This window comes from Dipodomys merriami, unplaced genomic scaffold (genome assembly GCF_024711535.1).
Source record: "Dipodomys merriami isolate MVZ:Mamm:240054 unplaced genomic scaffold, mDipMer1.0.p SCAF_21, whole genome shotgun sequence".
In the NCBI taxonomy this organism is placed as follows: domain Eukaryota; kingdom Metazoa; phylum Chordata; class Mammalia; order Rodentia; family Heteromyidae; genus Dipodomys; species Dipodomys merriami.
The window spans coordinates 18,230,393-18,240,358 of record NW_027203493.1 but is presented as its reverse complement, the minus strand read 5'-3'; positions in this window follow the sequence as shown (position 1 = coordinate 18,240,358).

Here is a 9,966-nt window from a genome sequence, read left to right as displayed (position 1 = left end):
AATTGTGTCTTTAAAGAGGTGAATTTTAAAGTATGTGAATTATATCTTTAAAAATGTAAATAAAGTACTAACAATGCATGTTCCTTATAGAAAAATGGGGCAAAGGAATGCCAGTAACACCAGATAATCTTTAAAAATGCCTATTAGCAAGTCAAGTTACTATACACAGTGTATTATGCAGTGCAATCTAATTTATATTTTCTACCACGTGCATTGACAGTACCAACAACTCTGAGGTATTAAATCTGCAGTCAGGAAAATGAGTAGTGAGTTAATCTTTGCCACTTGTCCTGCTTCCTCTCACCCTAGCAGCCATACTCCCTTAACTGATCATTAAAATGTCATGGAAAGAATGTGACCCAACCTTCTCAACCCTGCTCCAATAAGACCTCAGCACTACCAAATCAATACGGAAACGCACACCATCAGCTGTTGGCAACTACTCAGAGTGGAGTTTACTTTTGAAGTCGCCATGAATAAAACCCCACAAAACTGCACATTCATGCTATTCATAGTTACTAGGGATTGTTTGCTCATATAATAGGTATAATTTCTTTTTCTGTCTTTTCTCGACCTAAGTGGATTTAAACAACATACAGGCCCACATTGTACTAAAAATACCATTTTGAAGTGGCACGTCACTACAAATAGGCTAGAGAATTCCTGCCAATCATGAGTGCTAAGATAGTACGATATGTTACTGATGTACTCTGATGGCATAAAAAATACTTTAAATTCCAGGATAAATGGATAAAGTTCATACATTCAAGCATCCAAATCTAGGGTTTTAACTAGAATTCAAATCCCCTACCAAACTCTTCCACAGCTACAAATATCCTACATAATTGCCCCTGGAGTGCAATCTGTGCTGGATTTCCTTTGAACGTGGCAGAGATCCCTGTGCTGCTAAAGGACCCTGAGAGATCAAAGGGCAGTGGTACAAACTCATGTGAGTTGGGTAGTGAGATCCCATCCCCAAAGCCTGTTCTCATTTGTGGCCCTGCCTCTCATGAGCTCTCAGGCCTCTGTTGGCCCTGACTGCTCTGTGATGCCTGGAGTCCCTGATGTGGCTTTCCATTCCAGCTATCACCCCTGACCTTGCCCTCTCCTCCCATGTTCTCCTCCCATGTCTCTTCATCAAAGCTCCAATCACCTCACCGACCCTTTCTCACTGTTGTTCAAAAAGTGTTATGGAGTATGCAAATGCTCTGAAAACTGCACAGCTCTGTACTAGCGGTCTTAGCTGTGGTAAATAACTTCAGGGTGACTTGTGTTCATATTTTAAAAACACAGCTTGCAGTGATAACTTTGATCCAAGGAATGCATCTGTAATGGTAGAATGGTGAATAGGAGGAATGCTTTGGGAACTAGAGCTTTCCCAGCCAGCCAGCCATAAATCACATCATATAGGTGCTGTACGCTCTGGGATAGTGTTCACTACACACAGCTTCTAACTTCATTTGTTTGTAAAGAGGCTGAACTTTCATCTTTAATGCTAAATTGCTTATTATTGGATGACTGCTACCATATGGCTTGGAAAATGATGACCATTTCAGTTCAGTGAGTTTCTAAGTACATAGCAAAATATTTACTAAAGTATTTACTACTACTACTACTACTACTACTACTTTGGGACAGTCATCATTCAAAGGTGTCTCTTCTGTCCTTAAATTGTCTAGCCCACCAGGTACCACGCCCCTGTTCTTCATGGAAAGAAGGTTCTACTGAACCATGGAAGACATTTTCCCTGTTCTCTCATCACTGTGGTCTCAGATTCTAGATCCACCACCTTACTTCCATGTGTCGACTCTCCCTTCAGTTCAAAGGACCATCTACATCCTCTTCTGGCTTTCTGTGTTTTGTCTAAACTTTGCTCCTTCTCCCAGTTCTGGTGCCCTACTTGCTTTCAGATGAAGTACTCTAGATAGATGTCTACAAGGTTCAGTCCAACCTCTCAGCAAAGCGGCAGGAGAATTCACAAGGGAAGAATCTTACCTTTCATGCTAGTAATTGTTATGTAAGATAACCACTTGTTATATGTAATGGGTTACTGAAATTATTTTGCTAGGATAAATGGGGAAAATAATTCTTCTATAGAACTATAAACCCACTTAACCAGAATGCAGGACATGTATTCTATGCTATAGTGCCTAAGGACTTATGCTCAGCTTCAGCAGCTACTCTGATATGCACCACACAAACCCACCAAGCAAATGGCTGTGGAAATTTAAAAGTCCATTTTGTTAAGCAATAAAGTACCCTTCAAAGTTTCACAAATCAAAGAAAATTCAGTCAAATTGGACTGAGCCCAAGGAAAGGACATTTTAAAGAAAAACGGTATTTTTCGTGAAATGGTATTTTGTTGTGCTTGGTTGATGGCAATTTAAAGGACATATATGAAGATGGATCTGGGACTTTATAACTGTCAATGAGTTTATTTGAATTTGACTGTCACTAGACATGCTGAGAATAAACTTCATTTCTATCCTAATTCATTTAACTTTCCTTACCCAAGTGGGTAAGTCTCTCATCCAGGAAAGGCTGGAAAGTTGGAAGATTGCTTTCTTGGGTCACTGGAAGCTAAGTGTGTTGGATCCTAAAACTTCCATAACTAATGACCACAAATTAGGTGGATTAGAATGGCAGAAATATATCATTTCAGAAGTGGAAGATCAAGATGCTGGCAAGACTACCTTCCCTCCAGAGGCTCTAAGAAGATGCCCTCAAGCCTCTTCCAGCTTCCAGTGGTCCCAGGTGTGCTTTGGTTTGAGACTGTATTATTCCATCTCACACAGCCTTTCCTTCTCTGTCTTGTAATCTTCTGTCTCTTACAATGATATTTGCCCAAGTAAGCCAGGATGGGCTTATTTTTGAGACTCTCAATATAAGTCTGCAAAGATACAGGCTTGGGAGACTTGCAAGTTCAGGTTCCAGATGGACATTCAGCCCACTAGGAAAGCGTACCTGAAGACGAACTGGGTTCTGTCCATTCGATGTACCATGTGGAGGTTGAAAGGCAGAAGTGAGGAGAGGCTATCTTTCTATTACTTCGGTCAAAGCTGTTGATAATCATTTATGAAGATCTTGGGATTTACTGAAGCATGTTAGCAGTGGATAGTCTTTAGATTTGTCAAGGAAGGTCAAAAGTAACTACAGAAGTATCTTTCTGATCTCTAGAGTCCAGAGCCATCTTTAAGTTTTAGAAGTCAACCTGCTATCTAGTTCCCCACTAGAGGAGAAGCAGCTATCTGAATAAACTAGTGCTTTGATGTTATTCTAGGAGTTAAATTCTGGAGGTCCAGCCTATAACTTATCACTCTAGTATATAATCCCCTGTATTAAATCACATCTCACTTTAAGATAGTTGTGTTTCCTTCAGCTAACCCTGACAGTATAGGGTAGATAAAACTTTAATATTTTAATTTTAATATTCAAAATAATGTCATTTTGTTTGAGCTCCATACTATATCTGATCTTGTTTCATAGTGACTGAATTTTTTTTAATCATATGAGCAGTAATGCAGAGATTTGTGTGTGTGTGTCTTTGTGTTTGCACACACATCAGTCACATGGTTTGAACTAAGGGCCTGAGCACTGCCCCTGAGCTTTTTCACTCAAGGTTAGTGCTCTACCACTTGAACCACAGCTCCACTTCTGGCTTTTTGGGTGATTAATTGGAGATACTCGACTTTCCTGCCCCAGGCTGACTTTGAACCACAATCCTCAGATTCAGCCTCCTGAGTAGTTAGGATTAGAGACGTGAGCCATTGGCATCCAGCTGAGAATCTCTTTTAGGAGAGTGAAACTATATGGTGCAGAAATGGTGAACAGATGATAGTATACATTTACCAAAACCATAGAATAGGATACTTCTTCATTCTTCCCTGGGATATTCTATTTTGAAGCTATGAGTCCTGATCTTTTCTCATACATAAACTACATATCCTCAAAAAGGTGAAAAGTATCCCTAAGCTAAAAACTGGGCTGTCAGATAGTGGAATAATGGAACTAGTTGCTGGCATTTCAAGATTAGCGATTTATATATTGTGATATGAATTTATAGTTTTAAAATAAAAAGAGGCACTTGTAAGACCAAGCCCAAATTTGCATCCAACAGCATGCACAGAAATCATCATCTAGAGCTAAGCTGATGTTGGTTCTTTAGATACTACTATCCATTCTGTCACAGTCTCCACCAGGCCCACGGCACTCCACTAGGTTACCTACCCCATCTGAATGTGCAGCCCCCGAGGTAATGGGGATGAAGGTAGTCCCTACAGCTGACCTCCTCTCCCCTTTTGGCCCTTGCTCCCCTTCTTTAAGATTCACCTCCTGCCTCTTTCCCAAGACTCTTTCCTAACCTATTTTCTCAGAAAAGAAAAGCAATCTGGCAATGCCTGACAATTTAGCACCTTTGTATTTGCAGAGAAGAATCTAGAAAAGACTGCAGTAGAAAAGAATTTAACACTTGTGTGAGTGTTTAACTTGTAACAAAGACCGATAGATGTGACTTAGAACTCACCATTCAGGATGAGTTCAATTCATCTAAGAAGGAATATGATGTTTTTTAAAGAAAAGAGTGAACATTTCTGGCAGTGTTCCAGGCACCATCAGAAACATTCTCAGCTATACCACTGCTGCCACTACTCAATCTCTTTATAATGTAACTCTTGGACACAGTCTCTGGCAAAGCTCGAAGACATGCCCTTAGTTAGAATTGAGATTTTTTTTCTTACCATGGACACAGCAATAGTGAAACATGTCAACTAGTAAGCCTTTAGTGTTGAAACTCATTAAATTTATTGGTTCTTTGAAGTCCAATTCATGGCAAACTCTCATGGTTATTTTGCCAAAAGATGTCAAGGTCATAAAGTTGTATTTTTTTTAATGAGTATTGATACACTCTTATGAAAAGAACTTTGTGGAATTTTCTAAGGAACATCCATTTCTCTTCTTCCTAAGTACAGTAACCTTGTCATGGCCCTTTGAGTATTCAACACCAGTGTGAACGCTGTTTTCTCATGAATTGCACAACCGATCTGACAAAGTATTCTGACTTCTGCACCTAAATGTCAAAACCTTTCAGTTGTCCAAGAGAAGAAAACATCATTATCAAAAGCTTTTTTCATGCCATACTTATGGAAACCACTAACCATTTTAGGAAAATAACAGGCCAGCAAAGTTCAAATGAAGAAATTCATCTTTCCTTTGTGATAAAAAGTTTGGCCATGACTTGAGAACTCACTACATGCTTCATTGGCCGCAATACGGTCTTTCTGCATGAAAGCCTGGGTACTTCAGACGGGCCTCCCCTCCTGAGGATGAGTAAAAACAATATCATTTTCCCTGATAGCTGCTGAACTGCAGGGAAGGATTATTTATTTAAACTTCTGAAGCATGAAGCAAAATGCAGCCAGTGTGTACTGTGTCTGTCTGAGAAGCCATAAGTCAGAGATAAGAGTTTACGAAGCGTTAGGTCAGCAGGATGAGTCTCACTTTCTCATGCGGAGCCCCAAAGAGCAGCAGGCTGCTGCAGCTACAGGCTTCGCTAAAGGAACCAGTGTCTCTGTGCTCCTGCTCCTGAAGATTTATTTACCTCTTCTTTCTTCCCAGAAATATGGACTGTTTTAGTACTTTCTAACAGCAATTGTTAGTACTAAATACAGTAACATAGCGCTGGGAAGGTGGCTCAGTGGTAGAGTGCTTGACTTCCATGCATAAGGCCCTGGGTTCAATTCCTCAGCACCACATAAGCAGAAAAGGCCAGAAGTGGAGCTATGACTCAAAGGGTTGAGCGCTAGCCTTGAGCTGAAGAGGTGAGGGATAGCGCCCAGGCCCAGAGTTCAGGCCCACGACCAGCAAAATAAATAAATAAATAAATAAATAAATAAATAAATACAGTAGTGTGTGTGTGTGTGTGTGTGTGTGTGTGTGTGTGTGTGTGTGTGTGTGTGTGTGTGTGTGTGCTGGTACTTGTGCTTGAACTCAGGGGCTGGGCACTGTCCCTGAGGGTTTTTTCTATTGTTTTGTTTTTGCTTGTTTGTTTGTTTTTGTCGGCTGTGGGGCTTGAACTCAGGGCCTGGGTGCTGTCCATAGCTCTTTTGTTCAAGGCTGTGGGGCTTGAACTCAGGGCCTGGGTGCTGTCCATAGCTCTTTTGTTCAAGGCTAGTACTCCACCACTTTGATCCACATCTCTACTTCTGGTTTTCTGGTTAATTGAAGATAAGAGTCTCATGAACTTTCCTGCCCAGTCTGGCTTTGAACTACAATCCTTACATCTCAGCCTCCTAGTAGCTAGAATTACAGATATGAGCCACCTGTGCCCATCTGTCCCTGAGTTTTTTGCTCAAAGCTTGCATCCTACCACTGGAGTAACAGCCCCACTTTTGGATGGTTAACTGGAGATAAGAGTCTCATGCCAGGGCTAGCTTTAGACTGCAATTGGCAGACCTCAGCCTCCTGAGAAGAGTATTTGTGAAAGCCTCTCTTCTCTATCCATCCAGCCACCCTCCCCTCATAGCAAGGGTTGGCCAAATCCCATCCCTTCAGCACCCAATTGTTTTTCAAAGTTGCATTCATTCCTTACAGCCTGGCTTTGGTTACCTGCAATCAGAACTCCTGCAGCCCAGCCTCCAACCAACTTGTCTTCAAGAGCTGCTTGGGCCTAAGGTACAATTTGAAATTGTACTGTTCAAATTTGAGTCAATTTGAAATTGAAACTGTGCTGTTAACTACTCCTTGGCCCAGGTGCTGTTAACTACTCCTTGGCCTTGTTAACTACTCTGTTTACTTTCAGCTAAGCACAAGCCCTCCAGGGGCCCTAAGAGGTCTTCTAACACTCCCAGCTCCCTCAGTTGTTATGGGCCAAAGCACACTGTTCACCTCCTTTCTTGGTTTTTCCAATAATGCTCAACGCTCAGTATTCATATCCTAGTAATGTCCTACCAAATGGTCACAAACATATTGGTTTGAAACAACAGAAATTTCTTCTCTTATAGTTCTTTTTTTTGGGGGGGGGTCACTCATGGGGCTTGAACTCTGGGCCTGGACACTGTCCCTCAGCTCTTCAGCTCAAGGCTAGCAGTCTACCACTTGAGCCACAGCGCCACTTGAAGATAAGAGTCTCCTGGACTTCCCTGCCTGAGCTGGCTTTGAACCTCGATCCTCAGATCTCAGCCTCCTGAGTAGCTAGGATTACAGGCATGAGCCACCGGTGCCCAGGTTCTCTTACAGTTCTTTTAAGACAGAAGTCCAAAAGAAGTTTTATGGATCTAAGTTCAACTTTTAGCAGGATGGGTTCTTTCAAGAAGCTCCAAAAGGAAATCTGTTCCTTGCCTCTTTTGGTTTCTAATTGCTGCTGCCATTCTTTGGCTTGTGGCCATATCATTCTAATCTCTGCTTCCCATGTCATATTCCCTTCTCTTCTGTAGTCTAATCTCCCTCTGTCTCTCTTTTATAAGGGCATCTGGAATTAAATGTAGAGCCTAACCAGGATAATTTCCCTATCTTCAGATCTCTAAAACTCCTTTTGTCATACAAAGTAACAGGTTCTAAGGCTTAAGTCAGGGACATTTAATGGTGAGAGGTTGGTATACACACACACGCACACACACACACACCATGTTACAAAGATGAATTCATGATTTGACTATTGTTTCCTTCTTGGTAATATGTTTTTGTTTTGAACATGGCTGTTAGGAGAATATAAAACTTTTTTTTGCTTTTATTTATCCTTCTTTTTGTATGACCTATAATCAAGTAGTTGATAAGACAGAGATAGATAGATAGATAGATAGATAGATAGATAGATAGATAGATAGATAGAATGACTTCACCTGATAAATAGAATTGTAGAATTAAAAGGCTCAAGGCAGCCAGTGGGCAGTGGCTCATACCTGTAATCCTAGCTACTAAGAGGCTGAGATCTATGGATAGCTCTTCAAAGCCAGCAGGAAAGTCTATGAGACTCTCTTTCAGTTAACTACCAAAAAACCAGAAGTGGAGCTGTGGCTCAAATGGTAGAACACCAACCTTGAAAAGAAAAGCTTAGGGATAGTCCCCAGCCCCTAGGAATGGCCCCCACCAAAAAAGGGTGGGGGCTCAAGGCAGCCCCCTAACAAACTAATGAATTGTGTAATCCCTAATGAATGAATCCATCTGCATAATGATGATCCATAGCTATCAATTCACAAAGCTGTAGTAACGGACCATGACCCTTTTGGGCAGAGACATGCACTCCTAAGTCACTTTACAGAAAAAGGATGCCAAGTAAACCTAAACAAAATTCTAAACCTAATCACTAGTGTTCAGAAAATGCAGAGAGAAAGGAACATGTTCAACAATACAAGGTAGATGCAGTTAGTAAAATTTGTATGAGAGGTACTCCGCAGGACAAAAATTGGTTGGGGAAAAAAATGATGGAGGAATGTTTAAATTTTAAAGGGTTTCAGTTGGTATATCTATTGATCATAAAGTAGAGACTATAGTTTTATTGTTGTTTAGACTATTAAAATGTAGCAATAGAATAATCAAGAAAATAAAAACTATGAGTAAATATTTAGTGATGTTAAGGAATTGGTATTAAACTTTTAAAGGTCATTTGTATAGTAGTTTTAGGTTCATAGGAAAATTAAGTGGAAAGTACAGAGATTTCCCATAACTGCCTGCACCACACACACACGCACACACACACACACACACACACACACACACACACACACACACACACACACACACACAGCCTCCTTCATTATCAGCAGCCTCACCAGACTGGTACATTGTTACAACTGATGAGCCTACACTGATCTGTCCTAATCATTCAAAGCCCATATCTTACATTAGGGCTTATTCTTGGTGCTGAACATCTTGCAGGTTTAGACTGATGTATACTGATAACATTATATATTATAGTAGGGGACACATGATCCCAGGTTCAAGTATTGGTACACTGTTTCACTACATGAATTTTACTCAAATGTCCCCAGTTTTTTAATATATTATATATTTTATATATTATGGCTAGACATATGATTTAAATGGGCTATAACTCTTTACAATTTCATGGATTGCTCTTATTACCTATTCTCAAATGTCTTGATAATATCCATAGCTATAAATCTTATATCAGGTCATACCCTTTTGTATCTTGGCACTGGAGAGAAAATTCCAAGCAAAAGTCAACCCATCTCCTAATGCAGACTTGCATTTGGGAAAATAATATGTAAAAATAGTAGCATACTTGTTAAACTATAAAGATCTTCCAAAGATATACCATGCTCTAAGTAACTCAGACTCAACACCTTGGTATAATTATTGATACATCTTATATGACCTTTACGTTAGATATTTTTTGAGTAAGTACTATGTGCTTGGCATTGATAATATAAAGGAACACATATATTCTTGTTCATGAACAACAAAGCCTAGTGGATGGAAAAGAACAGATATCTGGCAGTCATTTGACTCAAAGCTCATGAGGACATGTTGAACAAAAGGTGCAAGTTTTATCTTATCGTATGAACAAGTTCTGGGGATCTTATTACAGCATGAGTGAAGATGGACGTTGCTAATTTAATTGTGATAATCTTATACAACATTGGACATTGCTAATTTAATTATGATAATCTTATACAACATCTATATAAATCATCATACCATACATCTTGATAAAACCTTGTCAATGAAGGAGTTTACTTAAGTTTTAGAAAAAGAACCTAGCAAATGTTCTGATGGAAGCTCTCACATTTTTCATCTTTTTGTTGTTGTTGTTGTTGTTGTTGTTAGTCATGGGGCTTAAACTCTAGGCCTGGGTGCTGTCCCTTTAGCCCTTCAGCTCAAGCTAGCACTCCACCATTTGAGCCATAATACCACTTCCGGGTTTCTGATGGTTTATTGGACATGAGAGTCTCATGGGCTTTCCTGCCCAGGCTGGCTTTGAACTGCAATCCTCAGACTTCAGCCTGCTGA